This window comes from Bufo gargarizans, chromosome 6 (assembly GCF_014858855.1).
Source record: "Bufo gargarizans isolate SCDJY-AF-19 chromosome 6, ASM1485885v1, whole genome shotgun sequence".
In the NCBI taxonomy this organism is placed as follows: Eukaryota; Metazoa; Chordata; class Amphibia; order Anura; family Bufonidae; genus Bufo; species Bufo gargarizans.
The window spans coordinates 336,089,886-336,108,629 of NC_058085.1; the positions used below are offsets into that span (position 1 = coordinate 336,089,886).

At 44.0% G+C, this 18,744-nt stretch overlaps 1 protein-coding gene across 1 annotated transcript in view; it reads left to right on the plus strand.

The window, feature by feature from the left end:
• The window catches only part of TCERG1L (transcription elongation regulator 1 like), a 324,890-nt gene that overhangs the window by 257,642 nt on the left and 48,504 nt on the right, over positions 1 to 18,744 (plus strand). The gene's annotated exons all lie outside the window — the stretch shown is intronic.

Genomic DNA, 18,744 nt, shown 5'->3' on the forward strand with positions numbered 1-18,744 from the left:
TTTTATGCGCCTTAGCCAGAGCAGGCTAATTGCATCCACCCACCCCTTCCCAATCAATTCCCATTAACCCAACTTTCTAATAAAGAGAATTAAACACATATTATAAGAAGCAGTCGCAGTTATACCAAAAGTAATTCCAGTGATTTACAGGTGATGTCTCCACAGATTTCAGTTGCTCACTTTCTCTTTCTTCTCCATTTGGTCCAGACCATTATGTGCAGACACCTTTGGCCAGGGGTGCAAAAATACCCCCTCATATATATAAGAAGACACCAGTATTAATAAATGGCACACTGTAGATGAGGCTTTTATAGATTTTACATGAGGGCCCAGGAGAAAAGGTTACACTTCTGCCTTCACTCAATGTTTCTTCCGTCCATCCCCGCTCTCTATAGTGATGGCTAACCTCCGGCACTCCAGCTGTTTTGTAGTTTGTATCGGATTAGTGGCTGACTCCTATTTGGTCGTGCACTCCTGTGGCCTGTGTTGCGTCATGGGCTGATTTTAATTAGCATGAGTACATAGTTTGCTCAGTATTCATGCTGGTATTTGTAGTCCCTGGATTCATTGGAGGCCATTTTGGCACCATAGAGATATAAACCAAAAGGGGCCCAGCAAGCATGTGGGAGCAAGCATGTGGGACTTACACTTCCAGAAATTTATGGTCGCTGTTATGGCACCCAACAGGTGAGGTTTAGCGTTAGGACCCGTCTTATAAAGATCGCCTTGGCGTGCGGCAGACGGGCTAAAATAATTTTGTACAAAATGTATTTGCTAAGCATCTCTAATTTATTAGCATAGCATTGACAATACAATATACCTTTGAACTTTATTTGGTTTGTAGAGTGCTGTTGCACTATGTGTTTGATATGTATTTTCAGCCATAGCAACATGCACCTGCGCATTGGGATGTGTTGACCCCCCCCCCCCCTCTTTTGTTTTGCAGCTGTGGTGAAACTATGACTCCCAGCATGCTCCATTCATTTCTCTGGAGTTCTGATAACAACACAAGCAAGTGTGCATCTTGGGAGTTGTAATTTTACCACAGTTGGAGTGCCGGAGGTTAGCTATCACGGCTCTAAAGCAACCCCCCCCACCCAGCTGCCCCTTTAACATGCCAATTCTGTAGCTTCCGTCAATACTGTGCCCGCTGCTGCCCTGTGTGCCCACTTTACTGTACCAACAGTGCTGCCTTATGCCCCCCGAAATAAAAGAGCCAAAGGACATGGCTACAGAACTAGAAAATGATGGGGCCAAAAGCAAACTCTAGGCATCACACCCCTGACCAGTCCCCAAAATTAATGCAAACCCCAGATTAGCCCCACATTCATTCAAACCCCAGATAAGACCCACAATTTATACAGACCCCAGGATCATGGGGCCCTCTACAACCTCTTTCCCTTGAATGCAGACCTCAGTTGAGTCCCCAAATTAATGTGGCTTCCTATAATCGACACCCCACCATCGCTTAAAGGGGATCTCAGATCAGACACTAAATTCATGTGGCTCCTTAAATCATCATGTCCCTGCAGACCTTTGATCAGACCCCAAATTTCATGTGGCCCATAAACCCTCTTTCCTCAGATCAGAACCCAAAATGTATGTGCCACCCTCCCTCCTTCAAATACTTACATACTTCAGATCATACTCCAAAATTCATGTGGCCCCCTAAACTCTCTTACCTCAGATCTCTGCAGCCCTCACATCAGACCCCAAAATTTATGTGCCACTGTCCCTCCCTCAGATCAGACGCCAATATCCATGTGCCCCCTTCACAATAGAAGTGTTCATTATTAACGATTAGAAAGGTTTTATTTTTGTCAGACAAAATGCGACCCCCCTGCCGGTAGGAAGGTGAGGCCCTAGGTGGGTGTCTACCCTCACCTAACTGTAGTCCTGGTCCTGATTAGGACCCATAGAGCTGGATTCAAGCAGCTGCAAGCAGGTAAGTATACTGTAGTTCTCTTCAAAGGTCCTGCAAGGTCAGAGTAGGGAATTTTTTTTTAAGGAGTTATCCTGGAAAAGATAAAAAAATAATGATGACCTATCCTTAGGATATGCCATCATTACCACATCACCAGGGGTAGAAGTCCCAGAATTCCTGCTGATCAGCTATTACAGGGAGGCACTCCTGGCAGCTTTCCAAGGACAGAGACGTACATGGTATCGTGGCGGTACTTGGTATTACAACTCAACCCCATTGACTCGAATGGGGCTGAGCTGCAATTAGGCCATGTGACCGATGTACAGTGTCACTGGCCTAGGAAGAGGCTGCATCGCTAAAGTTCTCTTCTAACAGCTGATCGGCAGGGGTCCTGGGTGTTGTAACCCTGCATATCTGATACTGGTGATCTATCCTGAGGGAAATTTGTAGGCTACACCTTTAAATCTCAAATTTAGCCAAATAGGCATGTAAAATATCATGCAATAAATAAATTAACTTTGCCAGTAAACTACGTAACTAATATATGCAACATTCAGTTAAAGCAGGCATCCTCAAACTGCGGCCCTCCAGCTGTTGCAAAACTACAAATCCCAGCATGCCCAAACAACCTACAGGTATCAGCCTACAGTAGGGCATTGTGGGAGTTGTAGTTTTACAACAGCTGGAGGGCCGCAGTTTGAGGATGCCTGAGTTAAAACAATGTGGCATACTGAAATGAAGTGCAAAAGGAGTAAGTGTATGACACCCCAATTTTTGTCAAAAAATTTAATTTGTTAGTGGTTCTCTCCCTTTTACCTTTTGTTAACTAGTTCCTAATGGGTTCCACTGACCCCTCTGTCACATAAGAATACACCAGTGTTATAAATGGTATATGGCAGGGTTGGGCCCGTTACAGAATTTGAATTGGGGAGCATAAGTTTGACCTCAAGGTAGCTCTAAGGCTCTGGGTAATAAGGTCCCACAGTGCATTGCAGCTACAATCCACTGCTTCACAGGAGTAACCAGTCCAAAACTAGCAGAAAAATATATAACAAAATTCTACAATCATGCAAAAATGTACATAACACAAATATTTGATCATCTCTATGTAAGTGCAAAGCCACAAGCAGCACAGCTGAAAAGAAATGTCTATTGGGTCTTCAGTGGAATAAATAATAAATCACTCCATTGTGCTTTAACTACTTAAATTGCTGAAGGTGGATTTCTCTAACACACCGTCACCCACAGCTAGTACAATGAAGGTGTGCTGGAAATAAATCGCTAAGTGAGGTTCAGTTCAACAAATTCCCATCTGTGAAGAAGGTGAGAAGGAAACTCTTCTGTCTTGGCAGTAAGCAAGAAGCAAGACCTTCCAGACAGCCACTTTCAAAACTGTAGTTGGGCAGAAGGGTTACAAAAATTAAAGAAAATCATAGAAAAAGTCAACTAAAAGTTTATTGCTACTGTTAACTTAATTCATTAGGTGTCAGAATATGTAGTTATAGGTTAAAAAAAAAAAAAAAAACATTTAAGCAATGGAGTAACATTTATAGCATTTACCAAAAGAAGCTTGAGTGCTCAAAAATACTCCGCATTTGATATCTAGTTATTTTTGTTAAGCTACATTTGCATCACTGTTACTCTAATCTGGAAAACTGTTCAAGAAGAAAACAGCCTGCTGGAGTTTGCCAGATCCGGCATTGCCGGATACTGCTATTCACCGGTGGACCCAATAGACTATAATGGGATGCGTTGGGGATATGGCTGCTTTTCAATTTGAGCACCGGATTTTAGCCACACAAAAACTGTTGCATTCAAATTTTTGGTCGAGATGAAATCCAGCACTCATGCCGGAAGGCAGCTGAAATCCATTATAGCTCATGAGGTCTAGCAGTGAATGGCAGTATCTGGCAATCCAGCAGGCTGTTCTCTGGTTAAAGGTGAACGTAGCCTAGGATACTAATTACCTTTATAGAAAGTGGTTGATTGCTGTGCTTTTTAAATAAATTGTTTATTTCTTGCCATACTTGCAGTATGAGCAGTATTATTTCCTTGTAAGGCTACATGCACACGTTCAGGATTCATGTGCGGAGAATCCGCACTGAAATCCGCAGGTGTTCACAGGCAAATCCGTGCGGTCAATCCGCATTAATTGGTGCGGATTTGCATGCGGATTTGCGTGCGGATTTGGTGCGGATTCGGTGCGGATTTTCTGCATGCGGATTTCACTAAGTGAATTAAGAAAATCCGGTCAGGAAAAAAAAAATTAATTGACATGTCGCGGATTTTAAAATCCGCACCGCAGGTCAAAATCCGCGCGGAAAAAATCCGCATCGTGTGCATTGAGAATTTCAAATTCTCATAGAATACAATGTACATGACCTACGGTGCGGATTTTCCGCACGCAAATCCGCGCGGAAAATCCGCACACAATCCTGATCGTGTGCAGGGGGCCTAAAGCATACAGGCTCCGAGGCAGCAAAACAGCCCTAAACTATGACGCTCCCTCCACCACGCTTCACGGTTCAGATGCTGTTTTGCTGTTGTCATCCAGTGTTCTTTTTAATCCAAGTATGGTCTTATGAATGAAGAAGTTACTGCCAAATTAACAAGGCTACATTTGGAGGGAAATAAACACTTGAACCCAACGCAAAAACCTCATCCCAACTGTGAAGCATAATGGAAGGAGCATCATGGTTTGGGGCTGCTTTACGGACTCAGGGCCTGGACACCTTGCGATCATTGATAGAACAATGAATTCTAAGGAGTATGAAAACATTTTACAAGAGAATATAAGGGCAGTAATCCATGACCTGAAGCTGAAGAAACATAGAGTGATGCAACAAGAAAATTACCTAAAGCACACAATAAATACATGAAACAATGGTTTGAAAAGGAAAAAGGTGTGTTTTGAAATGACCAAGGAAGACTCCTGACCTTAACCCTATTAAAATTCTGTGGCATGACCTGAAGACAGCTGTGCCCATAAGGTATCCTAGAAATATCCCGGAAATATTGATAAAATGAAACACATTTGCAGAGAGGAACCAGAGAGGAATGGTCCAAAGTTACTTCTTAACACTGTGAGCATATTATTAGATGAAATGTTTGAAATGTTTGGTGGTTCTGAAGGTGGTTCTGAAGGAGCATCTCCAAATTATTCAATTCAAGGGCTCACTGAGGCTACTTTCACATCTGCGTTTTTGCTGGATCCGGCAAGTAGCCTTACCATACTTTGTATACCTGTACTGTGGATATTTACTCAATGCAATGAATAAAAAGATATAAACGCTACAATTTTTAAATAATTGCATAAAATATTACTACGGTGTATACAGTATTTACGCACATCGTTTTCGATGTCCATGTAGCATTAAAAGGTATCTGTCAAAAGATTTTTAGCTATGAAACTGGCTAAGCTGTTACATGTGTGCCTGGCATATGAATATGAAGTTTTAAAGTTGAAGTTTTGAAGTTTTAATATACAGTATATATATATATATATATATATATAAATGACCCTCTAGTTGCAATGGGGGCATTACCATTACATCTAGAGACTCTACTCTCTCTGCAACTGCCACACCCTCTGCACTTTGATTGACAGGGCCAGACAGCAATACGGGCATATTTGAACATGGGAACAACACAGATGCCTTCAGCTGCCAAGCGCACATGTAACAGGTCAGCCAGTGTCATAGGTGCAAAACTGTTGACAGAAGGCGTAGCATAGCATCCTAGTTGATACAGGTACATTTATTTAATGGTTCTCCATCATTTCGCTATAAAACTTTGTCATTATAACTTGATAGAACTATAACTTTCAAAAGAAAATAAGTGCCTAGCAGAGGTCACAAATATCCATTAAGCCCAATTACAGAAAGAGGCTTTTTCTTTGTTATATTTAGATCTTAAGAACGATGGAGCCCATTCTGCATGTTAACAATAAAAAGATTGCAGTCATCAAATTTATGATCCAGGACCAATTTCCCCCTGTGTACAAGAGAGGTTAAAGTTTGAATAATTTTGTTTCGCAATTTTTGCGGTAGGATGATTAGCAGCCTGTAATGTTCCTCCTGGGCAGAGGAATGTAATTAAGGGTTCTGCTTCAAAGCGTTTGATTCACTGAGCAGGTGATAATTTTTGCAAGACCAATATGTTACTATTGTTATTACTAGAGAAACGTATTGATGTATGAAGAATAGAAGGAATAACATAAAAGTAGCATAAATTAGAGAGAATATATTAAAAGTGGAATTTCATACACCAGTTTTAATCTGCACCACATTTATTAGGAGGCACCAGAAGAGCAAATGGCTAGTTATCAGAAGGCGTTAATTCACTTCAATTTCTTACATATGGTAAATCTGTTGAGGTGTAGGACTTCGCATCCCACCTCTAAGGCCGTCCAAATATTGCTTGTCACTTTTAAAAAGTTATGATGAGAGCTCAAAACAGCAACAAGAGGCAAATTCCTGTGCAAAATGTTACCTGAAAAAATCTTCAACCTTTGTATTTCAGAAAACTGATCTATAGATAATGATAAATGCCCCCTTCGTGTCCTTAACACAGCATTTTTGGATTTTCACATATATAATACGTTATGGGCCAGATTTATCATGACTCTGACTTTAACATATGGCTAAAGTCAGATTTATGATCGGCCCTTTAAGACTGTAATAAATGTGGTTTGACGGTAGCAGTTTATCCGTCAGTAAGCAGCTTTACAAAAGTCGCAAGTTTTTATGAAAAAGTCGCACGTTTTTATGAAAAAGTCGCATGTTCTATTAAAAAGTCTCATAAGATAAGCATGGTCCTCACTGGAGTGAAATTGCGACTTTTTTGCGACTTTTTAAATAGTCCCAATAGTAAATCTGTCTAGAGATTCATTCATACATAAGAAAACACGCCCACTTTCAGAAAACTGGCGAGCATAGTGTAGAGCAGAAAAAAGTCGCAAATTTGTGCGCAGTTTTAGCGTTTGGGACTTTTTTGGGGACTTTTTCACTCCATTATTCTGACCTGAGCTAATGATAAATCTGGCCCTATGTATTTTCTGTATTTTACTGTCTAACCCAAGATTGTACATTAAATCTATTTTTACATATGTGCTGTTTTTTGGGGGCTTTTTTAAATTGATCATGTTACTACCTTATCGTCCACCTGGTATATAAATAACACAGGATCCACCACAATAGGTGAAAGTCACGGTTCCCCTACTCCCCCTCCTTGCACTGTGACCTCGATGAAAGTCAAAGAGCATGATCAGTACGCTCTCATATAAAAGTCAATGAACATCTCCCTTCGGCAGGTTTATATGGCTCATGTGGCTGTTGTAATATCTCTAAATGCTTAGCAGTGATGAGTGGCAGGGACAATATTCAAATTGGCTATATTTTGAGAATATTTGGGGCGAATATTCGTCATATGCTCGCAAATTCGAGAATTTGTGATCTCCAGTCATTATTTTCTTGATTGCGAAAATCGGCAATTGGAAAAATCGCGATAAAAATTTGCGATACAAAAATTTGCGATCAATACTACTCCTAAAGTCCAAAGATATTGCAGCTTTCTCATTGGCCCACATGCAAGAAGCAGTGAAGGATCATGGGTACTGGTGAAAGAAATCTAGAATATTCGCAATTACGAAGATATAGCATTATATTCTAGATATTCGCAAATTCTCAAAGTGCCAATATTCGCAATAAAAATGTGCGATTAGAATATTCGCGATCAACACTAATGCTTAGGCAATATTGCTGCTGCCATAATTTTGTATAGAAAACAGAAAAAAAATCTATAATGAGGAAATAAAAACAGATTACCAAAAAATAGCATGTGTCACCATCTGCTTTTAAAATAAAGGTGATATATTCCCTTTAAAATAAACTCTTTATCCAGTCACAATGCCTGGTAGGGTTGATCATAAGCCATCTGTTTCTCCTTTCCCCACTGAAGAAATGACTAAGGGCTCATGCACATGGCCATGGCCATTTTTGCGGTCCATCAATTGCGGATCCACACAACATGGATACCGGCCATGTGCCTTCCACATTTTGCGGAACAAAACATCTGGCCCATGATGGAATGCAGTAATGCAGACAAGAAAATAACATGTTCTATATTTTTTACGGGTGTAACAGGATGGACAAACTGATGCGGGCATCTTTCGCTGCCCCATTGAAGTGAATGGTTCTGCATCTGACCCACACAAAATACAGATCGTTTTCAAAGCAAAACAATGGTCAGCCAGCACGCATCACAGAACCAGCATGCATGGGGATACCCACAGCCAGTACACAAAGCACATGCAGCCAGCCTGTGCGGCACAAGAGACATGAGCCACAGAGATGAAGACACGAGAATCCACAAACACAGGCCACAGTACACACAGTGCACCGCAGCCAGCATGCACTCCCAAGCAACCAGCATACACAGGTGTCAGCCTGCAGCCAGTACGCAAGGGAGCCTGCAGCCAGCCTGCAAGTCAACAGTGATAAGAACTGCACAGAGAGGCAGACACAGGGAGAGCAAACATTCACAGGCAGCAGTTCCATAAAACACTGCAGCCAGCACGCAGCCCCAAGCAACCAACATACACAGCAGACAGCCTGCAGCCAGTACACAAGAGGGCATGCAGCCAGCTTACACGGCCAAAGCTGTCACAGTGACCCGCAGCGTGACACCTTTATAGTGGTGTAGAACACTGTAACTTGCAGTAACACGCGTAGGGAGTCTGCTTTGGTAGTAAAACAATACTGTGAGTCAGTATGACATGTAGATGACAGACGTCACTCTTAGAATCACTGTGCACTTCACTTATTTGGGCAGTTACGGCGCCAAAACTGGCCAAATAACTCAAGTGTGAACTCAGCCTTACAGGCGAATGTTAGTGCCAGGTAAAGAACTGTGCAGAGGCCCAAGATCCTACTATAGCATGAAATAACCCACTCCCTTTACACCAATTCACTGATTCCACATAGATTTCTACAGAACCTGTTTTATTAAACGCTTATACAAGTAGAGCCCCCCCGACAGAGCGGAGTGGGTGTCAGAAGTAAGTTTGTGTTGACATCACTGATTATTTTGCCCTTCTTGTGATCCTTCAGAACAATAACACACAAAAAACTGATCCTGTCTATGAAGCATCTGCCTTCATGCAGTCTGCAGTTGGTCAGTAATCCATCAGTATTGCAAAATCCCCAAAAAACAGGAGTGGATCCAAAACAGAGATGACACATGAATGGAATATTTGCATGTCTTCTGTGTTTTGTACCCACTCCTGCTTTTGGCTACCAAATCATAAGCCAATTCTGATGCACAATAGGTACCATGTCACGCAGGCCTTACAGCGGTTACATAGACAGGATCCATTGTGCGTCTCATTTTTCCTTTCTTCTGACAGATCAGAAGAAGGGTCAAATAAATGATGATGTCAGCTAGGCTGAAAGGCAAAATAGTGGCCCTGTCATTAAGTGGGGAGGGTAGGAACAGCATGAGAAGTCCACAGAGTGGCCCTATAATATAGTGGTGAGGTGGAAGCAGCATCAGGAGACCACAGAGGGGCCCAATGACAAAGTGTGGAGGTGGCGGCAGCATCAGGAGGAGGCCACAGAGTGGCACAATGACAGTGTGGAGGTGGCAGCAGCAGCATCAGGAGGCCACAAAGTGGCACAATGACAGAATATGGAGGTGGCGGCAACATCAGGAGGAGGCCATAGGGTGGCACAATGACAGTGTGGTGATGGCAGCAGCAGCATTAGGAGTCCACAGAGTGGCACAATGACAGTGTGGAGGTGGCAGCAGCAGCACCAGGTGGCCACAAATTGGCAAGGTGACATAATGTTGAGGTAGCAGCAGCATAAGGAGATCATAGAGTGGCAAACTGACATAGTGTGGAGGTGGAATCAGCATTAGGAGATCACAGAGTGGCGAGGTGACATAGTGTGGTGGTGGCAGCAGCATCAGGAGACCACAAAGTGACAAGGTGACAGAGTCGGGAGGTGGGTGGCAATAGCAGTGCCAGCTGAAGATGGTGGGTGAAAGAAGGAGCACTTGGCATCAGATGTGTGGCATCATGCAGGTGGCAGCATCAGAATAGTAGCTGAAGCAGGTAGCCAAAAGAAACCGATGTCTTTTGTCCAAATATTTGTGTGGCACCATGGATGATCTAGTCTGATGCATCAGGCATTGGTAGGTGGAAATCCTGGCTATTCCATGCCTGATTTAGCTTGACAAAGGTCAGTCTCTCAACATTTTGGGTGGACAGGCGAGTTGTTCTTGGGGTAACTATGGCCACCGCTGCACTAAACACCAGCACTGATGCCACACTACTGGCCATGCAGAACAGCTTTTCCAGAACAAACTCTGCCAGTTGCAGCCACAAATTCAGTTTGGCTGCCCAGTAGTCCAGTGGATATTCAATGTGGGGTGGCAGGGTACTGTCCAAGTATGCCACCACTTGCTGGTTCAGGTCCTGCTCCTGGTCTAGATGCTGCTGCTCCTGGTGAGTAGTTTCTTCGCTGGGCGGGTTAAGAAAGCGGCTCATCAGCAACTCTAGACTCAAGTTGCTGCTGATGGAGCTGGAACTGCTCCTACCTTCCACAGCCATGGCAGTGGAAAGTGAGCACTAAAGGTCCCCAGGTCAGACCTGCGAGAGGATAGATGATGGTGCAGATAGGCAGCGGCCAACTGACTCCATGGGATGTCTCTATAGTAGTTCAGTTTGTCCTCTCTCTCAGCGGGTCTATTAAAGGCCCCAATTTTGGACTGGTAGTGAGGGTCTAACAAGGTGGAGCACTAGAAGTCATCCCTCTGCCAAATGGTGACAATTCAACTGTCACTACCCAAGTAAGTTAGCATGCATTGTGCGATTTGTGCAAGTGACTCGGAGGGACTCCTTTTCTCCATCTGCACTGCATACTGCCATGGTGGTTCCTCTGCCTCATCTTCCGCATCACCCTGTAGCTTCTCTGCCTGCTCCTGCTCCTCCTCTCCTCTCACCTGTGTATAAAAACCACCCATTTCACTACACATTGCCTGTGCTCCAATGTCCTCCTCCTCCTCCAGTTCAGCCCCCACAGGGCTCATGTGGCTGTGAGATCTAGGCACCTTATCTCCAGTCCACTGACCAGCCAGATTTACCAGCATTTGTTCCAGGACATGAAGCAGTGGAATTATGTTGTTTATCCCGTAGTCCTGGCGACTGACAAATAACGTGACCTTCTCAAAGAGCCTGAGCAATCAGCAGGTGTCATGTATGAGCTGCCACTGGCTGACATTGAAGTACTCCTGTCCGCTTAGATCATCAAGAAATCGTTTATGGCCTTTCTCTGTTTGTATTGTCGGTGCAACATATTGAGGGTGTAATTCCACCGTATGGAAACGTTGCATATCAGCCTAAGTTGGGGGATGCCATTCTGCCGCTACAGCTCAATTAGGGTGTGCTTTGCGGTTTATGAGTGGCTAAAGTGCATGCAAAGTTTCCTGGTCATTTTTAGCATGTCTTGCAGATGGATGGAAGATTTCAGGAACCGCTTTACAACCAGATTGAACATGTGTGCCACGCAGTTTGCATGGCTCAGAGCTCCTTGACGCAGCGCCGACAGCATGTTCTTTCCGTTGTCGATCACCATGGTTCCAATTTTGAGTTGTCGCAGAGAAAGCCAAGATTAGATTTCATGATAAAGGACACTGAGCAGTTCCTCCCCTGTGTGACTCCGTTCACCCAGGCAAGTTGCAGAACAGCGTGACACCGCCGTGCCCTGCACATGTGGTATGCTGGAGGGGCTCTGTGAATTGTCCCTGCAGTGGAGGCTGAGGACACGGTGGAGGATGAGAAGGCAGAGGCGGACATTGTCGCAGGACCAACGGTGAACATGAAGGCGGAAGCGGCGTCACCTGGCCAAGTTGCTGGTGTGCCTGTGCAGGAACCACAGTCACTGAGTGGTCCTTAAAGGACATGTATTTTCCTGACCGTAGTTACACCTCCACACGTCAGTGGAGCGGAGCCTACGGCATATTTTACTTCTCTAGCAGAGGGAACAGAGAAGGACAAAGGCAGATTGAGGACAGGTGAGGGCACAAGGCCTGCTCCCGGGCCATGCCAACTAAGCATTGCTCTGATGAACCCACCGACCCTTTGCCTGGGGTGTCTGATGTCACTTGCGACGAAGTAGAAGACCAAGTGGACCATTCAAACACCGCTGGGTTGCTGGTCAAGACACGACCGCTAGATGACATCGGGAGCTCAGTCCTCTCGCTGGGATTCCTGCTGCCACGCCCCCTTCTTTTGCTGCCTGTGACAGAAACATTTTGCCCAGTGCACGTTTTCTTTGAAAGGCCTTTCACCTGTATGACATACTTTATAATAAAATAATTAAATTAAAATTAAAATAATACCCCCAAAAAAGGCTGTAGTACAATGTTACTTCACCGCTGAACTGCAATTAAGACATATTTTTTTCCTGCTTAATAAATTCCCCCCCCCAAAAAAAATAAAAAAAATAACAATCACAATTCACTGCAGAATGACAATTAAGACGTAGTCTTTTTCCTATTACTACACCCACAAAAAATAAATATACCGTATTTTTCGCCCCCATAAGACGCACTTTTTCTCCCCCCAAAATGGGGGGGGAAATGCCCCTGCGTCTTATGGGGTGAATGCTGACCCCTTTACATCGCAGGCTGCGATGTAAGAGCAAGTGGGGAGGGACTGGGAGGAGGAGCTGGGGGCCGGCAATAGCGGCGGGGTGGTGCAGTCACTGTACTATAGCCCCACTGCTCCAGTGCTGCACTATTCAAATATAAAATGTCTTATTTAATCAAGAGTGGTTAAACATGCCCCCCCACGTTTAATATTACTGTACATCCTAACACCTTCTGTAGAACGCAGGCAGGCAAGCCGGGCGGGCGGCAGCGTAACTCCCTGATGTCACGTGCCTGCGCCGCCTACTTTATCAATGAAGCAGGCGGCGCAGGCAAGTGACGTCAGTGAGTGACACGCCGGCCGCCCGGCCTGCCTGCCTGCATTCTACAGAAGGTGTTAGGATGTACGGTAATATTAGGAGTGGGGGGCATGTTTAATCACTTTTAATTGAATAAGACATTTTATATTTGTATACTGGAGCGGCGGAGGGGTGATCTGTGGATGAAGTTTTATGAAGAACATCCTTGGATGGCACAGTTAAGGGGTGGGGGGGTCTGTGGATGGCACTATTATGGGCTGGGGGGTCTGTGAATGGCACTGTTATGGGGTGGGGGGACTGTGGATGGCTCATATATAACAGTGCCACCCACAGATCCCCCATAACAGTGCCACCCACAGATCCCCCCTCTAACAGTGCCATCCACAGATCCCCCCTGTAACAGTGCAAGTCACAGATCCCCCTGTAACAGTGCAAGCCACAGATCCCCCAATAACAGTGTCTGTCATCCACAGATCCCCCTCATAACAGTGTCGGTCATCCACAGATCCCCCCATAACAGTGTCGGTCATCCACAGATCCCCCATAACAGTGTCCGTCATCCACAGATCCCCCCCATAATAGTGTCCGTCATACACAGATCCCCCCATAACAGTGTCCGTCATCCACAGATCCCTCCATAACAGTGCGTCATCCACAGATCCCCCATAACAGTGCGCCATCCACAGATCCCCCCATAAAAGTGTCCTTCACAGATCCCCAGTAATAGTGCCATCCACAGATCCCCCATAATAGTGCCTTATACAGACCACCATTAGTTCCAAACCCACCAAAAGCACACCTTTTGGTTAAAAAATTTTTTTTCTTATTTTCCTCCCCAAAAACCTAGGTGCGTCTTATGGGCCAATCACAATTCACAGCAGAAAGGCTAATGGGACGTACGTATATTTCCTTTTAATACACCACATAAATGGCTGTAGTACAATGTAACTTCACCGCTGAATGGCAATTAAGACATATATCTATATTTTTTTATTAATAAACTCCCCCCCAAAAAAAGAAATATACCAATCACAATTCAATACAGAACGGCAATTAAGACATATTCTTTTTCCTAATACTACACCTCAAAAAAAGAAATATAACAATCATAATTTACAGCAGAACGACTAGTGGAACATATGTATATTTCCTATTAGTACAGCATGTAAATGGCTGTAGTACAATGTAACTTCACCGTTGAACGACATTTAAGACATAGAAACATAGAATGTGTCGGCAGATAAGAACCATTTGGCCCATCTAGTCTGCCCAATATACATTTTTTTTTTCTTATTAATGAACCCCCCCCTAAAAAAAACACATATTATTTTTCCTATTAATACACCCTCATTTTTTCCCCCTAAAAATAAAAAAAATAACAATGTAAAATCAACGCAGAACAGCTAATAGGACGTATGTATCTTTTGTATTAATACACCCCGTAAATGGCTGTATCACACAGAACTTGCACCCCAATCACAAGCAAGGTTTGCTGGAATTAGTGATGTATCATATAGTGCAGTATAACACTATTTTGGATCCCCAATTAGTGCAACAAGATGTAATAGAATTGCTCCTATTACCCAGGCTGTACACTATCTTATTGCACCCCGCTCTCCTTTCATAGTATAGATGATGCCTCCCTATTCTTTCCCTACACCTTGACTAATCTTTCACAATGAAGTCTTTCCTAGCACTGTACCTAGCACCTGCTGACATCTCTCCTTGCACTAAGTACACTGTAAAATGGCAGAATCCAAGATGGCTGTGGCTATTTATAGGGCTGTGACATCACAGGGCTGGCTGGCTGCTGATTGGCTGCATGCATGGCATTGTGGGTGATCCCTCGTTCCCATAGTTCTAGCAGCCATTTTAGAAAAAAATTTGATTTGTTACCATGAAGCGTAAAGAAATTAGTGTTCGGTGCAGATTTGTTCTGAAATTTGAATTGAATTCCACTTCGTCAACTTCGATTCGCTCATCTTTAGTTTTCAGTGTGGATTTAGAGTGCACAGGAATTTCTGTGCGGAACTTCTGCAAGACAGCCTGCACCAGTGTGTAGGTAGCCGAAGGGTATGAACACACAGGCCAACCTTGCAGAATTTGGGATGCTCCCACTTTGCAGCCATGCAAGTGGCAGCATTATCATATTAACTAGTAAGAACCGAGTTGTTTATTAGGTGTTCATTGATAATGACCACATGGAAATATGTGTCACGGCTGAGGATGGGGGAAACCCTCAGCCGTGCGATGCCAGGTGGTGTAGTGGCTACTCGGCCATGAGAACAGGATAGGGAGCAGGTCACCTCCTCACACATCCCTACCCTGACCCTAACTCCTAACCTGCATGGGCTGACCTTTAAGGTAGGAGGACCCATGCGCAGGAACCTCGGAGCCCTGTCTTACCCTCCGCAGATCCCTGAGCTAGGAGCTGGGTAAGACGACCTACTCCTCCTTGGCACGGAGGAGCAGGAGTCTCAATGGCGAAGCTGTTGGGAAAAGGGGGACATAAACAGCCTCACGGGAATGGCAGGCGAACACCAAGTTCCACCAACCTGCCACAGCCATGCTGACTGGATCCCTGAGCAGACAGGAATCCAGAGCCGTGAGCTGCACCAAAACATAGGAAGGTCCCAACAGAACAACATACAACAACACACACATAAAGACATCAACAACAAGACAATACTTTTATGACCACAGGGGTGGCTCTCACTGGCAAGGAAGATGGAGGTCACAGGAGGCTGCTCCAGCAAGCATGGCTGAAGCAACCCACTGAGCCATGCTCACACTCAGGCTATATAGGCCAAGAAGCCACACCCCACAGTCGGACACACCCAGTGACATCACACACACACTGGGAAGGGAGTTAACCCTTCCAGCACCACAGAAGGGAAAACACACATATAGGGGAAGTGTCCAAACTAATCACACTGTGGCTGTTGCCGCAGGCAACGACATGGGTGGCAGCCGTCCTGGGAGACAGCCCGAAGGCCGGGACAGTGCCACCACATGTACAACATACCAAACGTTGCCACGGGCAGCCGCAGTGAAGGGACAGTGTCAAAGTGCACACCAGAACACAAAGTGCACACCAGACATACAAACGTGCATACACACACGCACACAACTCCAAGAGAACCGCAAACATAGCTGTTGTCCGCGGCAACCGCACTTGAGGCAAACAACATCATGCCTCAAGCTGCGGTTGAAACAACTACCCAAACCGCGGGCAACTGTATGCGGCTCCCAAGGAGTCACGACCATAACCGTGGCCGTGACAATATGATAAACAATGTGATTAACAATGCAGAGCGAATAAGCTTGAGTGGCCCGCATTATGTGGCCGCAAGTTGGCCGTATTGCAACAGCAGCAAAGTCGTGAGGAACCGAAAAAGGAAGAAAAAAGGCCTCACTATAATACCGTAAATAAGGGCAACCAGAGAACCAATCATATAAACCTATAAATGCTGCTATAAAAACAACCATAGAATGCCCAGTAGAAATATAAATACTTTATTAGATCATCAATGGATCACCAAAATTCATAAAATATTTTGTACACAGATATGCTATGGAGAATAAACAGCAAAACAGACTGGAAACAATAGTCCCCCCCGTCGGTGCCTCAAACACCCACCAAGCAGATGAAAAACATGTCAGTGTGATGTGCAGTGAGGTGATTCACCAGTAGAGAGTGTCAGTAAACATCCACTACAAGTGTCTGTGATATTCAACTCACTGCACAACCCAGGGAGAGGTTATAGTGTGACAAAATACAGCAAAAAATGATGATACAATGGAGCACGAAGTCACATAACATCCATCAGATACGTCTAGATGCAGTCTGCCCATATACAGTAAATCAAGGATACCAGGCTGTACGATCAAACTCCCACACAAAAGATATCCACTGGGGACGTGAACATACCCACAGACATGATGGAGGGTGGAGGCACCGAACACAGGGCTGGAAGGAACCCCGACGCGCGTTTCGCCTCAGCTTCGTCAGGAGGTTAATGTGAGTGAGGCCATGGCTCCCCCTTTATACCCCTCATGCAGCTACACCTTTAATTAGTATGCTTCAGCTGATACTTATTTATCGAGCGCTTGTGCCCGATGATGTACGCCGAGGACATCATGGAGACGCCGCATTCATCAGGAGGAGGGGTGGAACGCAAACGTGCGTTCCAGCCCGCCTCCCAAGGAAACGTAGCCGCGTCGCCACGTGACCCGGCGCACAGCGCATCCTGGCCAAGCGCTATATCAGCCTATACAACGAACCTGCCAGAACGGCTCAGAGAATACCAGAGCCCGTCCAAACATATGGCGAATAGTCTTAACCCTTAGTGGGATTTACATAAGGTGTATAAAGTCCGGAAATGCCTTAAGACCGCTGAATATGCATGGCTAATGATTGGGATACATACAGGGGGGGGGGAAAGAAAAAATAATAAATAAAGGTGAAAAAGAAGTTGAGGAGAGAACAAATGGATAAAAATAAATCAGCAGAAAATAAAAATAAAAAAAGGAAGATAAATACAGAGTCTACGCTGATAATGCTGTAAACATGATTCCATACTTTCATACAAATATTCATAAATTTCACACCATGGTTAAGTATATAAAATGTAGCATAATTTCTTATACATTGCACCCCATGATTTTATGAAAACATATACACACGGATTTTACAAATTTATATATCAGGAGTAGCATGATTTTTTATAATGAATTAGGTCCCATGATTTTTAACAATAAATTTACGTATCCATGACATCATGATTTAACAATAAATCTACGTATCCATGACGTGAGGAAATTCGGCTTCAGTGCGAATAGAATTTTTTCTGAAATTTGGATCGAATTCTACTTCGTCAACTTCAATTCGCTCATCTCTAAACCTAACGTACTCTGGCCACATAATATAGCTGTGAAAAGAATAGGGGAGATGTAAATGATAGTCCAGAATATCTGTGTACATAGAATATAATATAGTAGATATACTGTATTCAGTTATTTAATCCATTGTAAAAGGAAAATCTGATCTGCAAGGATAGTAGTAGGTTTGCTTGCAGTAGGGGTTTTCTGCTGCATTGCTTTTGTAATTTATGGTAATTTTTTCTTACCAAACAAAAGAACACAGCACAATAAAGAGTCTCAAAGTGACCGCGTTGTTACCGTTTATAAACCAATAGAAAATAGTTGGTTTCTTTTACAAAGAAATTATCATTCCCCTCCTAAAAAACATATAAGGACTGAGCTTTCAACGAACATTGCACAGATAAAGAGGAAACTGCAATGGGCATCCTAATGACTTAGTGGTTAGCGCTAGTGTCTTGCAGAGTCGGGGTCCTAGGTTCCTATCTGACCAAGGGCACCATCTGCATTTGTATGTTCTCCCACTGTTTTCATGGGTTTCCTCCGGGTACTCTGGTTTCCTCCCATAGGAAACTTAGATTGTGAGACAAGTAATGATAATATCTGTACAGCACTGTGGAATATGTTGGAGCTATGTAAGCAAAATAAATCAACTGTAATATATCCTAACAGACTTTTACGGATAGCACGTGTCTGTGTATGAACTTTCTCTCCCCTCTCCATAGACTTCTAGGGGTAGCATGTGTTTCTATTTCTCTGAACTCCCCCCCCCCCATAGATTACTATGGGTAGCATGTGTCTATGTCTTTCTGCACTTCCTCCTACACTTTCCATAGACTTCTATAGGTAGCATTTGATCTGTGTTATTACTCAAGCTGGATTCAGCACTGACTGTTAGTTTAGGAAGGGAAGGGTGGAGAAAGAGACAATTTTCTCTGATAACATATATTGCAAAGTTTCCTATATTCA